The sequence below is a fragment of the Strongylocentrotus purpuratus genome, unplaced genomic scaffold, assembly GCF_000002235.5.
Source record: "Strongylocentrotus purpuratus isolate Spur 01 unplaced genomic scaffold, Spur_5.0 spur5_scaffold_1, whole genome shotgun sequence".
In the NCBI taxonomy this organism is placed as follows: domain Eukaryota; kingdom Metazoa; phylum Echinodermata; class Echinoidea; order Camarodonta; family Strongylocentrotidae; genus Strongylocentrotus; species Strongylocentrotus purpuratus.
The window spans coordinates 24,527,651-24,542,093 of NW_022145594.1; positions in this window are offsets into that span (position 1 = coordinate 24,527,651).

Here is a 14,443-nt window from a genome sequence, read left to right on the forward strand (position 1 = left end):
ATATCTTGTTAGATCAAAATTTTTAATTATAGTTTGCAATGCTATCTCGTAGCATAATTAGGCTAAAACCATCATACCATGTTCGGTCTTCAATTATATTACCTGATCGCCCTTCTTGCATTTCATTAAGCATCATATAATTGTAAAATATCATCTTTTCATTGTATTTTAAGTATTCAGTATTAGGACAGGGCAATACATTAGGAATTTTAATAAAAGAAAGAAGGTGAATATTCTGTCATGCATATGATATAATATATTAAAATAATAATAGGCTCGGAAATACCTTAACAAATTTAAATAAATAAATGGTAAATAAAGTAAAAATCATAATGTTCATCTTCGTACTTAACGAAAAGTTATCAGTAAGTAATCAGCTTAGACATTGTCTTACGTATGTAAAACGCGATTTTAATACGAGATAAGTAAAGTTCTTTAAATAGGTTAGTAATGTACTTGAAAACCATATGCTTGCTAATCAAGGCCTCTAGATAATTGGCTTAAGTACGGTAAGGAGTTGTCTTAAATTTATGATGAAATACGTTGTCAAAAGTTTGAACTGAATACCGAAATTGGCTCAGTATTTTATCTAAGCCGAAGATTAAGTAAAATACTCATATTTCAAACTCAAGTATTGAATTGATTACGGGCCCTGATTCATAAAACTTTGGTTCAATAATGAGTGTCACATTTATATAACAAATTTTCTCAAAGCCAATCAAATTCAACGATATCACTAGGTTATAACAGTTATTGTAACTTATTATACAGTGCGTCAAAGAAAAAACGAAACCGAGAATTATCGATGTTTTATCATGACTTAAAGAAGACGAAAGACTTGGTGCATGGCTGATCGTCAACGAAACGGAGTTAAGTCTTTTGTCAGCTATGTTGCTACGGCAGGCAGTGAAAACGAATTTGTTTAATCAAATAATGGAAATGCAAGCATTACTTTAAACAGACAGAACTTTGTTATTCCTGGCTCATTTTTCCTCAGAGGAGTCATATGAAAGGGCAGAAAATGAACTTTCTAGAAATGTGATTTTCTCTTTAAAATTCGGATACCGCCCGCCAAATGACGTTTTTTTGTTTCCTCTCTTCAAATTGTTTTAAACACTCATGCGTGAAATATTTATCACATGAATTGCTTCAAATGAAAGCGGAGGATCTATAAGCTTTACAAATATGTGTCATTTATTAATAAAAATTGTGATTAAGTTATGATAACAAATCGATAATTCTCGGTTTCGTTTTTTCTGGGACGCACTGTATATTCTAGCTTTTATGAAATAGGACCCGGATTTCTGTCAATATAACACTATAATGTTTAGCTTTCCACAGTTGATAACTCAAATGCGCCACCACGAGAAGAAAACGTGAACAGGTACAGTAATTTCATATACTGCAAAATATCTTAGGTCTTCTTCATTTTGAAAGATTTTTACTGATAAATTCCAAGATAATATTTATGGCCTAAAATGTTATCACATGATAAAACTTTGCAATTCAAATGAACAATATGTTTTGTCTTTGCCGTGTGTATCATAAGCATTGATAATTATTCAAACGTTATTTGAAAAATAACCATTGACTGATATGTTCAACTTAGCCTGCAATTTAGTAAAGGATATTTCGATTGACTGGTTTGTTGAACATATGATGATGATGATGATACTAATACTACAACTACTACTGTTACTTCTACTACTACTACTACTACTACTACTACTTATAAAGATAATGATATTAATAGTAATATAGGATTGTAAGAAGCCAGATCCACTTTAAATAAAATCTTAACGGCGAACTTTGTACTCAATGATATAAAGATATGAAAGCAATATAGACAGACCTGCAAAATATGAGTGGAATGGAGCACATCGAATAGAGACAACAATCAATTTAAGTATCTGAATAGTTGCCGTAATGTTGCCGTAATATTGCCTCTATAGCTATCGAAGCATAAGTACAGAGGGGTTTTAAATATATGTGTCAAGTCCATACTTATACCGAGTTTATGTTTGTGTGAGTATTCCTGTTTTTTATTAAGTGCTTCTCTAAAGATACGGTATGCTTTTAATGATGCTCATCTTAATTGCCTTTCGTTTTCACTTTTACAGGTCTGACGAAAGGAAAATCACCGAAGGAGAAATCATAACATTGGCAAAACTCATGCCCCATGGCAACTACACCGACTTTTGCGTAGCTCTGGTACTTGACATCAACTACTCCAAGAACATCTTAACCAAAAATCAATCAAATTATATTGATGCGTTTGAAGAAATATTGAAAAATTGGAAAACAAAGACATGTGGTTTTACACAAGATCTTGATGACGCTCTATTGAAAGCGGACCTCGGAGGGCTAAGATATGAGTACAAGTCAGATGTAAACTAACAGCCTCAACTTGTACAACATATCGTATGATTTACATAATACAAAATAGCATTAAAGATAATGATATTCTCTAAAGGAAAGTTACGCAAGTACCCAGTTTTTAAGTATGGGAACGGTATTATCAATGTGGTACAAGATTTTGTGTATCTTGGGGTTAAATTTAATTACAATTGTAATTATTAAAAGGCAATATAAAAACAGGTGATTCAGGCAAGAAAAGCCTCATTTGCAATGACCTTAAAGGTGCAAAGGTTAAGATTATCATTGGATATACAGTGTGAGTTATTTGATCAGTTAATCCTGCCAATACTGTTATATGGCTGTGAGGTGTGGGGTTTTGAGGATTTAAGCCAGATTGAAAATTTTCATCGCAAATTTTTAAGGGCCATACTGAATGTCAATAAATATACACCTGACTGTATGATTTATGGTGAGACAGGCAGTACTAAAATTGATGTTCAGGCTAAAAGTAGTCAAAGGAAGTCATTGTAAATATACATTTAGATTCTATAATCTTTTAAAGTTACTTATGGAAAGAGGTTCCCAGTCTCAATTATCTAAATGGTTGTCATGTGTAGAGAATACATTAAATAATGCTGGGCTAGGAAATGTGTGGCAAATGCAAGGAGATGGATTCAGTAATACATGGATTCTTCATGCCCTAAGCTCAGGTTGACTGACACATGTCAAAGCAAAAAATTATGTCAAATGTTTGGTCAAATCGCATTTGTGTTAACTACCGAATTATCAAGAACGAAATTTTATTTGAAAGTATCTGGTAAAGTTGAATAGAAGAGGTGCAATCACTTTGTGTCGATTCCGATGCAGGTCACACCGCTTACCAATTAATAATGGAAGGTTTGAAAATAATGCTGAAGAAGGTAAAATTGAATGTCCTTGTTGTAATTTAAAGGTTTTTGGAGATGAATTTCACTATATTTTTGTCTGCCCTTTTTTCAAGAAAGAAAGGCAGTTATACCTAGATAGACAATTTGTTGTGAGTAACCCTAGCACATTTCACATGGACAAATTATTTAATAGATCTAGCGTTAAACAATTAAGAAAACTCGTAAAATTCATAAGAGTAATAAAACAATTCTTTTCGTTGATTCCTAAGGCTGAAATGCATGGTCCTATTTTTGTTAATAAAAGTGTAGTAACTCGTTGTGGTAGACAAACCAAACCACGTGATATTTTAGACTTATAACTTTAAACTGTATAGTGTATACTTAGTCTTTAGCTCATGTTTATTGTGTTTTAGAAATATAAAAATGTATGTATCATGTCTAAGTATTTTATTATCATATTTTACTTTGTTTTTATATATCTTTCTGTATTGTGTTGTAAATATGTTGTGCTCTCATACCCCGGAAGTGGGTCGATAGAGTCAATAAAATCTTATCTTATCTGATTAATAATGATGTTACAAGGTTCGTGACAATTGTAGACCCATCTGGGTACTAATTATGCCCTCATTACCTTCACCATGGACAACACTCCACTATCCTTTATTTTATCATTGCATTACTTATTTCTCCACTATTAAAATAGAAAAATGGAACCCTTGCTCTCATTGTTTTATTGTTAAGCTTGTTTCTCGTTCAGGTCATAATCGTTAACGTTGATATGATATCCTAACATGTTAATAGTTAAAGCAAAATCTAGCACAAATGCATTTTTTCAAAACAATGTTGACCGGTGAAGTGTGTATGGTTTAATGTAACAAATGTATCATTTGAAAGCGTATTACCTCTACTTTATAAAAACAAGACAATATAAAATGCAGCATACTCTTTGTGAACACTAACTTTTCGTTATCAGGCTTCCACTTGATAAAATAGGAAGCACTGTAATTTTTACATTTTTACCATGTTGGAAGTATATTTGAAAAGTTTTGAGCGTCGTGATAGAAACCACGATCTGATAGAAAGTTCCACAACGTATCTGGCAGCTCCTAAAGAAAATATAGCATGTAAACAAGTAAAAATATGCACATATATAATTTTAGTTGGTGAAGTATTTCTTTAACTTTTCTGTAAGAAAGGTTAAATTATTTTATATCTTTGTGTTAAGTTTGATGTATATGTATATATCCGAATATTTTTCTTTCTTATAGTGTGTTGATGCATACACCCCATGTGGTGTTACCTTTCCTAAAGTGTTTCTGTTATGAATTACATTTAATCATGGTAAATCACGTAAGTTTTGATTCGAAAGGACTGAGAACACAACTTTGAAGTGTGTTTGCCTGTATCCCGATGATATTAGTAGCTCTATAATGTCATTAAGACATGTGTCGTGGCCGGTCAACTGCATTGTTGACATTGTTGACACGTCGGTATGCATGAGTCTGGGTTTGTTTGACTCTCGACTCAATCCATTTCTCACTCATTTTGCTGATCTAACCTCCTTTTTCTAGAGATTTTGCAATCATTCAATTTTCTTTTCATCTTTTTTCTTTTTCCTTTTACTTTTTTCCCCCGGTTTTTTCCTCTCGTTTGATTTTTTCCCCCGAAATTCATAATTTGTTTTATTGTTACATGTTTTTCCAAATTATTGATTTTCTATGTACCAAATTTATATGTATAGTTTCTTTTCAAGACGTTATGTAAATCAGCCTTTGAGGAACAAATACTTCAGCAAGCTCTGATTCTAATTAGTTCCTCATTCATTTCATTTGTTTGTAATATACGTATTCATGTTATAATGTTTTGTATGAGAAATACAATTATTTGAATCTATTTGAATCTTGAAGACAATAAAACACATTCCGCTTGTATCTTTTTAAAATGCAATTCTGCTTCCTATATTCCCTTTGCAGAAAACTTTTGTACACATTTATTTTTCTTACACAAATATTCATATTTTTAATTCCATTTTGATTCCATTTTCATGTATAACGAGGCTTCTGTGTGTGCTCCTAATGCTCTTTAATGAGAATAAAACGTTTGAAAAAGTAATTTGGAAAATTTCTTTTCGTTCTTTCTACGCATTACCATAATGTGACATGTACACGAGAGAATATGTGTGTGTGTGTGTGTGTGAGTTGGATAGAGAGAGAGAGAGAGAGAGAGAGAGAGAGAGAGAGATGGAGATGAGAGGATAACCAGGGAAAGATTTTACTCCGTATAGCTTTTGATTTGATAGGAGTGGTTGATATGGGACTCGAACCTTGAACCACGGCTAAGATAATTCCAATTCTTAAAGATGATTTATAAAGTTTTTGCAATCGTCTTAAGGCTAGATTGATATAATGAACAACAATTATCGTATTCAAAGCACCGAGTAATATCGATTGCATAAATTATATATAAGTTATTCATCGGCAAAATCTACATTTTTTACTGAAAATTAGTAATGCCTTAAATGCTTAGGATATCCATACAAAATTCACTTAATCCAATGTTATCATTGAATTACTACAGTGAAACCTGTATATAAATACCGCTCAATGGGGACGAGAACATCTGCCTTTATAACAAGATAGCCTTTATATACAGGTTTCTTTTATACATGCTTCAATGAAAACACATTACAATATAAACAAAGAATGAGATCTTGAAAGACAGATGGTTTTTCTGTACAGGTAAATGCAAATATACTGTAAAAAGTGTACAAATATAGCTTTCGGACCTTGTATATTAAATCATAAACTACGTATATTTGCATTTTGCTTACAATGATAACGATAATTGGATGATATATAACAGCCTCAATTTGAAAAAATGCACCTAAGAGGCAATAACCGTTATGGAGGGGGAGGAGCGCCTTTGGGCTCAAGCTTGACCCAGGATTCTCTGATCCTCTAAGTTTTTCCCAATTGTTATCATTAATAATGGTCCGTTTTCACTCAAACTTTCAGGTTGTCATTGTCATTAAAGCATTAAAGACACTACCTTTAATAGCGCCATTTTCTCTCATCTGAACAATATCACGAATTCCCTTTAATAGAAGAACATAAATAACAGAAAGACGTCAGTGAAAGTTTTAGCGAAATCCGGATAAAAATAAGGTTGTTACTAATTTTTAAAGGTGCGATTAATCAGACACAAATTGGCAACTCTGTGACGTATATTGCGAGCTTCCCTCCCATTCACCCTGTACTAAAACAACTTCAAAAGTTTACATTTTCCCTTTAGAAAATTTCGAATCATACATTCACCGTAAATTAAAATATTGAAATATGTCTTTATACAACCTCTGTACTATTTTTTTTGTATTCCTTCATCAATTCCTAAGAAAATGAAAGTTTATGAAAAATTATGCACAGAGCAAATATACGTCAGTGTTGCCAATTTGTGTTTCACTGATGACAACTTAAACAATTCAAAGCTTTCCTATTTTTAATCGGTTGTTGCTGAAGCCTACACTAACTTCTTTCTCTCATTTTGTGAATTCATTGAAACCAAGTTGACTTCCCTTTAAAATATATTTGTCAACTTGGCCTTTGAACGAGACACTCTAACGCGGCGTGTACGACTATTTGTTCGAATAGTTATTAAAATAAATACAAAGAAATTTATTCTACGAATTTAGATTACTTTATCATTTTAGTCTTGAATCAATTGTCGGCACCTAGTTCAAGCTAACATCAAACCAGGGTGTATATAGCAGGTTGTAAAATGCACTACACCTTACACTACCCTAATGAATTATACCCTCCCCATGAAGGCATAAACTTTTATAATCAAGAAATATTCATTGTACGTACTACAGTTTCATCATTAGTTTGAGGCCTGCTCACACAGAGGGGACGCATGGGGGACGCACGGTCGGCGCATTGGAAATCGAAAAAAAAGTCGTGAGCCCTAATTTTGTCAGGATTTGAGAGAAGCTAGCGAGCTGACACCGAATGCATAGCGTGTTGCTAGCGCGCTGTGCGTATACAGGGCGTGGGATCCGCGTATGTCTGGTGTTGGTCTAGCGCGCTCCGCGCATGTCTGGCGTCCTTTTGGCGTGTACATTCATGCGTTCAGCTCCGCGCACACTTTTGAGCATGCTCAAAAAATCCCGATGCACACAGCGAATGACGACGAATGCATAGCGTTGGTCCAGCGTTGGTCCAGCGCACTCGACGAACGAGTAACGAATGATGACGCACACCTAGCGAAAGATAACGCACTGGCCAAAATTGCAAATTTACAATGCGCTGGACGTGCGTCCCACATGCGTCCCCTATGTGTGACCGGGCCTTTACACGAGCTGTACAAAGGCAATAAACAAAAGGGGAACGGGGAAGGCTTCTCCGAGGAAAAGGGGTTGTCCCCCTGAAATCCGGAAAGTTGTAAACAAGAATTCCTCTAGGCGACCATTATTTAGCATTACGTGAATAAAATCATGAAGAGAGAATAGAATGATTGTCGAGGGCAGACTTTGATTTGACTCCATGATCAAAAGCGCTCTAAAAATGTAAAATTCCAAACTATAAAACGAAAACAATTCTGGCTCGGTCACTGCTAAACATGGCAAATTACTAAATTTATCAAGGGAGTCCCTTGACTGTAGCCTAAATAATCATCTCGGTTTATGGGGGGTTAATGGGAGGGGGGGGGGGAATTATGTTGAGGGGTTCCCGACGATTAAGAATGCATACTGGTTCAGATCCCTCAAAGTCTTGCTCAATAGTTCACTGTATTTGAGTAACTGAGTCAAAGTCTATAGCATCATATACAAACAAATATTTGTAGATGGTGGTAGACGATATGAATTGGGAAAGCAGATATGATATTATGATTCATTTCTATCAACGTATTGCGTAGCAAGCTTATCATCTGAATTTTCAGTGTAAGGATTAAAATAAAATAAAATTCTGTGATGAATAACGATTTATATATATCACGGAAGCAAGTACCATTAGGCCATGGAACATTTTCAAGGTAAGAAGATTAAATCATTCGGAAAGGGGGCTGGTTTAATAACTGTTGATCGGGAACTTACGTTGGCGCCAAACGCCTGGTTAGAAGCGACGGTTTTGAAACATGTGGGCTTAATTAGTTTACAGGCACAAACCCATGTCGCACTTGTAGTGGGTATGAGAGTGCATGAATTGTTAGACAATGTAAAATGAATGATGAAAGAGAAGAAAAAATATTGTTGTTTGTTTCAAGCTGAAGAGAGAGTGTGGGGAGGGGGAGGGGGGGGGGGGGGGGGCTGGGGAGGACCCATATGAGAAGCGAAATTTGTCATAATTTACTTTAATATACAAGAAAGTGTGACCCCCAAAAAAGAGTGAGAGAGAAGGAAAGAATGAGGAAGGGGCGATATGAGGATGATTTGCAGTGAGAAGAGAAGAGAAAGGTAGTCCAACTTAGATTACAGTTGAACAAAAAGATAGATATGGAGAAAAAATATTGTTGTTTGTTTCAAGCTGAAGAGAGAGTGTGGGGGGCTGGGGAGGACCCATATGAGAAGCGAAATTCGACAAGACGTTACACTCAGATGGTTCCAATATTACTTGATTAATTGCATTACTCCAACAAACTCTTATTTGTGTAAAATACAAGTTAAATAAAACAACGCATGTACATTCAGTTTATTGCATGAATAAACTGTTGAACGGCTATTTTTTTAATGTCACATAGTGTGGAAAGTATGGGAATATTTCGAAAGAAATTGCACGAAAGATGTAAACTTGTGTTGAAATTAACAGTCGAAAAGGTTCTTTTGGGAATCACACCCAATACATTTAATAAAGCTTTAAATTCACTTATCATTTGGTTTAAATTGGTAATTTATAAAAAAACAAATTGGCTGGAATTCGCCCTATACCACAAGAAGTTTTAAACGAGGTAAAGCTTTAATTTGGTTTTGCAAAAACTATCTTTTGTGAAAATATAAAACAAGGTTAATTTGAAAGATGTTGGTCAGGTTTCAAGTTTCAATGGTCTTTTTGATTAATACTACGGGTGTATGAGAGTGCATGAATTGATAGACTATGTAAAATCAAATGATGAAAGAGTAGAACAAATATTGTTGTTTGTTCCAAGCTGAAAAGAGAATGTGGGGGGACATATAAATTAAAGTTACAATGTCGCTTTAGTTGTCAGAACCCGAAGACGACGACGCCTAATCCATGCTTGCCATTATGTAGTGAGCACTTGTGCAATACCAATAATCAAAATCACGTGAAAATCACGTCAATATCAAGGTATCGACTTGAGGAGAGTTACGTTCTTCAAACACCTGACATTTACGTAAATGTGTTAATACGATTATTGCACTAGGTAACTTAAAACACACGTACACTAAATCACGCAATTGTCACTGCAATATCACCATTATAATAACGTGATTATCCCTACCTTGGAGACCATGGTTTGTAAACCTAATACTCCCGTGTTTGTTTGGTTATGAAATTACATCTTCATAAACGAAATTATCGCGTCACAGAAACACGTGAAGCGTTAGTGATAGTTTTAGTCAAAATATCTGCGTGAAATTCACGTGAATATTACGAGGGTGACTTGAGATGAATCACGTTCTTCATTCACGTGAAATTTACGTCGAAGAGGAAGTATGTTACTGTAACCCGCGTTCAACCCAATAATTACGCAAATGTTACACAATAAATAAACCAAAATAATGATGTTCTCATCCCGTTTCTGAACATCGTGTCTTGGATCTTCCATAATTACGTCCAGGCGCGCCGGAAGCAGTTTGGGATTACAGGGGGGGGGGGGGGGGGTGCAAACATCCTAGAAGAGAAAGATAGTTGCAACTGGTCCAGTTGATGAACCATTTAATGCCAACTGGTAACCCTGGAAATCGAAATGGGCTAAATGATCCAGTTGATCCAGGTCAGTTATAATTCAACTGGTCTAGCTGAGCCATTAGAACCATTTGGTAAAACTTCCAACCAGTTGAACAGCAACAATACTTCAATACTGGTACGTCTGTATTTCCAATGTAAAGGCATTGGTAATAAGTAGACTTACATAATTGAATTAATCGAAAAATGTTCGTATACTTGTACTTTATTAAAATTATTTTAGTTCATAGTTAATGTTTCCCTTAGTCATGTTTACCTAAATGTAATTAATACGAAGTAGCGAAATGTCCTAATAACTGGTAATTTATATGTGTAGTATTTTCGAAATGAATTGCATATAACTAAATCATCAGTAATTACGAAATATGCTGTAAATTCAGATAAATTGTTTAAAAACATAGATCTGCACGCACCCCATATTCAATATGCAATTTAATTGGTGTCAGCTGGTTCAACTCGAAATATGCCAACACTCAGTCATCAACTGGTGCAACTGGAAATATGCACACTCCAATCAACTGGTGCAATGAAAATAAGCCAACAGTCAGTTATCAACTGATGAACATAGAAATATGCCAACAGTCACGGGATTATCACCACGGAACTTAAATGGTAACTGTGAAACCATCAAGACACCCAAGACTAACTCATTTTCACACCTGGAAAACACGGAATACCCAACTTATATTAATAATCCGTTTGAGTCACGAGATGATCAGCAGTTCCGAAGGCACGTGTCGATAACGTTTACATCTAGTTTAAAAGGCACTATACTTTAAAATCACTTAAAATACACTCCCAAAAGAGGTTACTTTTTAGTGTTCTGTTTATTGGGATGCAGTGCATATGCAGTGCAAAAATAATAGTGACCGAGGCTGAGCAGCCCGAATCCTATCACACACTATAGCGCGCGTAGTAAAATCCTTAACATACATTGTGAATGTCAGACTTGTCATTGAAACCGATCGTACAGTTTCGCATTTTTGTTTTTAAATTTTGAATTCGGGAGCAAGTGTGAGTGTTGGCAACATGTCAATTTTGCTTCCCTATATTATTTTAAATATTATCATGCCAAAGAAACGAGGTTGCATTTGCCGCCCCACGAAAATGCAAGATTTTAGTGGTCATCCAATAGGCTTTTGTTAAAGGGATCCGGTAACTTTGTCTCAGATTCTCAAAACAAATATGCCATACTGCAATCATAATTATAAACCTTTGGGTCATACATGAATCCCGGTCACTCAAAGATGTTTACTTTTTTTGGAGACACTTCCTGATCAATTTGCAACGCTAAAGGCCAAGTTGAATTAAGTTGTTGCAACCTTTTCAGCTATTTTGGGGGGCTATTACTAGATCTGCAAATTCTGTTTTTTGTTGAATCATATCGCTAAAGGTTACTAAGCTATGCCCTTAAATCATAAATCGTTCATACTCTATACGTCGCTACTTCTACATTACCACAAGTACTAATACTTTTTTAGTTGTATTTCATCAAAGAAACTGGATTTATTATTCAATTAATGTGCTCTATTGTGATCACGCTATGTCTCAACAGGGTATGGATTTTTTTATTTAATAACGTGTCTATACAGATATTTCGAGCTGAAAATACATGCACAGTTCATTCTTTCCGTCTTATCAACTCAGCTATCCTCGTAATTACCTTACTGACATGGGTCGCGGACAGCGTCTCCGGAACCACTCAAGAGCTTTCCACGACGACCGGTGACACTGTTAACATCCCGTGTCTTCTCGGAGAAGGCACGTTACTTTACATATTATGGTACTACAACAAGGGAACTGGGCCTCATAATATATTAAAGCTTGACAAGGGGGACTTAACTATAGCGGCAGAATATGCAAATCGAGCAAGTTTGCAAAACGACAATTCGACGCTCATCCTGAAAGAAATAACCGTGGCTGACGAGGGAACCTTTCACTGTGTCGTGCACCGGCTTGGGCAAACGACAGTGCCACATTTCAGGACCAAGCTCAATGTTTTCAGTAAGTTTCTTTTCTGATCTCCGTGACTGCCCTGAAAAAGTAATGATTGTGACATTGTTTAATAAAAAGTATATTGATAATTTTGTCTACCCCAAAAGTCTCATCACCACTATAGCTGTTTTTGCTGAAGTTCCTACACTTATTATATCCCAAACAATTGCCATATGCCCATTGACATCTGGGGTAACAGGGGTAAATTTTGATTAATGGGTTACCAAAATACCTCTATACTCAGCTGTATTTAAAATGTACTTGGCAATTATGTGGTAATTATTGCAGGATCTGCAGGAGGAACAGTAGTAACACTGATTTAGCTACCCTGGGTTAATAATACAAAATTATGATACTAATAGATATATAATAATAATGATAATACATATAATAACAATAGTAATAACAACTCTTATTATTATTACTATCATAGTAATCATCATCAGAAATATTATCATAATATTTGCTGCTGGCGTTGTTTAAATTCATATTATTATTATTATTATTATTTGTATTGATAACACTGGTATTATGATTAATAATGCTACTATTATCATGTTTAATTTGTGTACTTAAGGTCTTCGTCCTGATACGCTTCCGGTGATTTCATATTGCACCAGGGTTGACAAGTTCTCATCATGCAGCATTCATGCCAACCAATCCTTCACCCTTACCTGCACACTCCCCAACGTTTATCCTGTTGAAGATTTCGAACTCATTTGGTATCAGGATGGAAAACATGTCTCTTCTATGAATGACGTTACGCAGAACGATGACGGGACCACTGATATTAGTCGACAGATTCAGGTGTCTAAAACAGGAAACTTTACCTGTAACGCCACATATCTTTCGGTTAATGGAAAAGAGAACACAACCATATCAGTTGAAGCATCGATCAAACCACCAGAAGGTTTGTATTCATACAATTGACAGAACTGGTACATAACACTGGTTGCTTTCTGCGCCTCGCTTCACGTCCCCTTGTTTACCATACGTACAGTTTTGCACAATACAAAAGACACCAATTTACGTTGGGATTGTTTCGTGCAAAATATATGGCTTTGCAAAATTATGAATTTCCGGTGTTAATTAACCCCATAACAACCCATTTAAAACCGGCATAGATTTATCTTGCACTAGAACAATCATTAATCCTTTGTTATATCAATCTCACGACAAATGCAATACGGCAGAGAAAGAACATTTCTTTCTTGCTATATTTAATAAAAGGAGAATTTTATCTGCAATTTAAAGGATACACGATTTTATTAGTCCTATTGTGAGAGTATGTTATAAACTGGATGCACGCATTATAAGAATCACGTGACGTTAATGTTTGACTTCATGTTGTTAATATCAAATTTTATTACAATATACTTTATATACAAATTAATATGTAGAAATTGCTTAGCATGAAATTGTGTATTGATATAGCTGTATTGTTAAGCGTATTCGTAGTATTAGAGAAACTTTCCATTTTATTTTGCAATTTTTACAAGTCCAATCTTGCTTTTCTCATTATTCTCATTGTAATAATCATTGATAGTATCATTAATATCATTGAGGCACGAATATAATTAGTATGTCCCTTCAGAACTTACATGGCTGTTCAAACGACCTTAAGTCTTCATGATTTCGAATATATTTTTTGCTTTTCTTCAAATTGTCGCACTTCTCTCTAGATGTACCAAACACACCCGGAGAGAATTTGACAGATGGTCAAATCGCAGGGATAACAATTGGCATTGTTTTGCTTGTAGGGATCTCCCTTACAACGGCCATCATCTATTGTCGTCGGAAATCAAGAGGCAAGTTTAATTTCCATATGAAATATGACGAAACTTGTTTTCGTACCCGAAAACAAAATCTTTGTTTTTTAAATATTTGAAAAAAGAATAATGCAATCTAAAATAAGGTTAGTTAAATAAAAGGGAACATGGTTTTTGTTGGTAATATCTTATCCGATATTTAGTAAATTTTACCCTATATTTTGTTAGATTTCACCAAATAAATATGCCTATTCCCAAGTCTTTCCCAGTAGGTCTCGTTGAGACCTTTGTGGCGCGCAGTTGCCATTCACTTTCACATATAAGAAAAACCGCGGTTTACCGCGTCATAATATCTGAATGAACTTTTATCGGGTAAATTGAACCCAACTAATTTTCAAAGGGTGTCGCCCTTATACTACACACTTTGTACATCTTGATCTTCGCCTATTATTGTTTTTGTTTTCTATTTCGAGATATTTTCCGTCTATATTTGTTATATTTTTAAATATTAGAG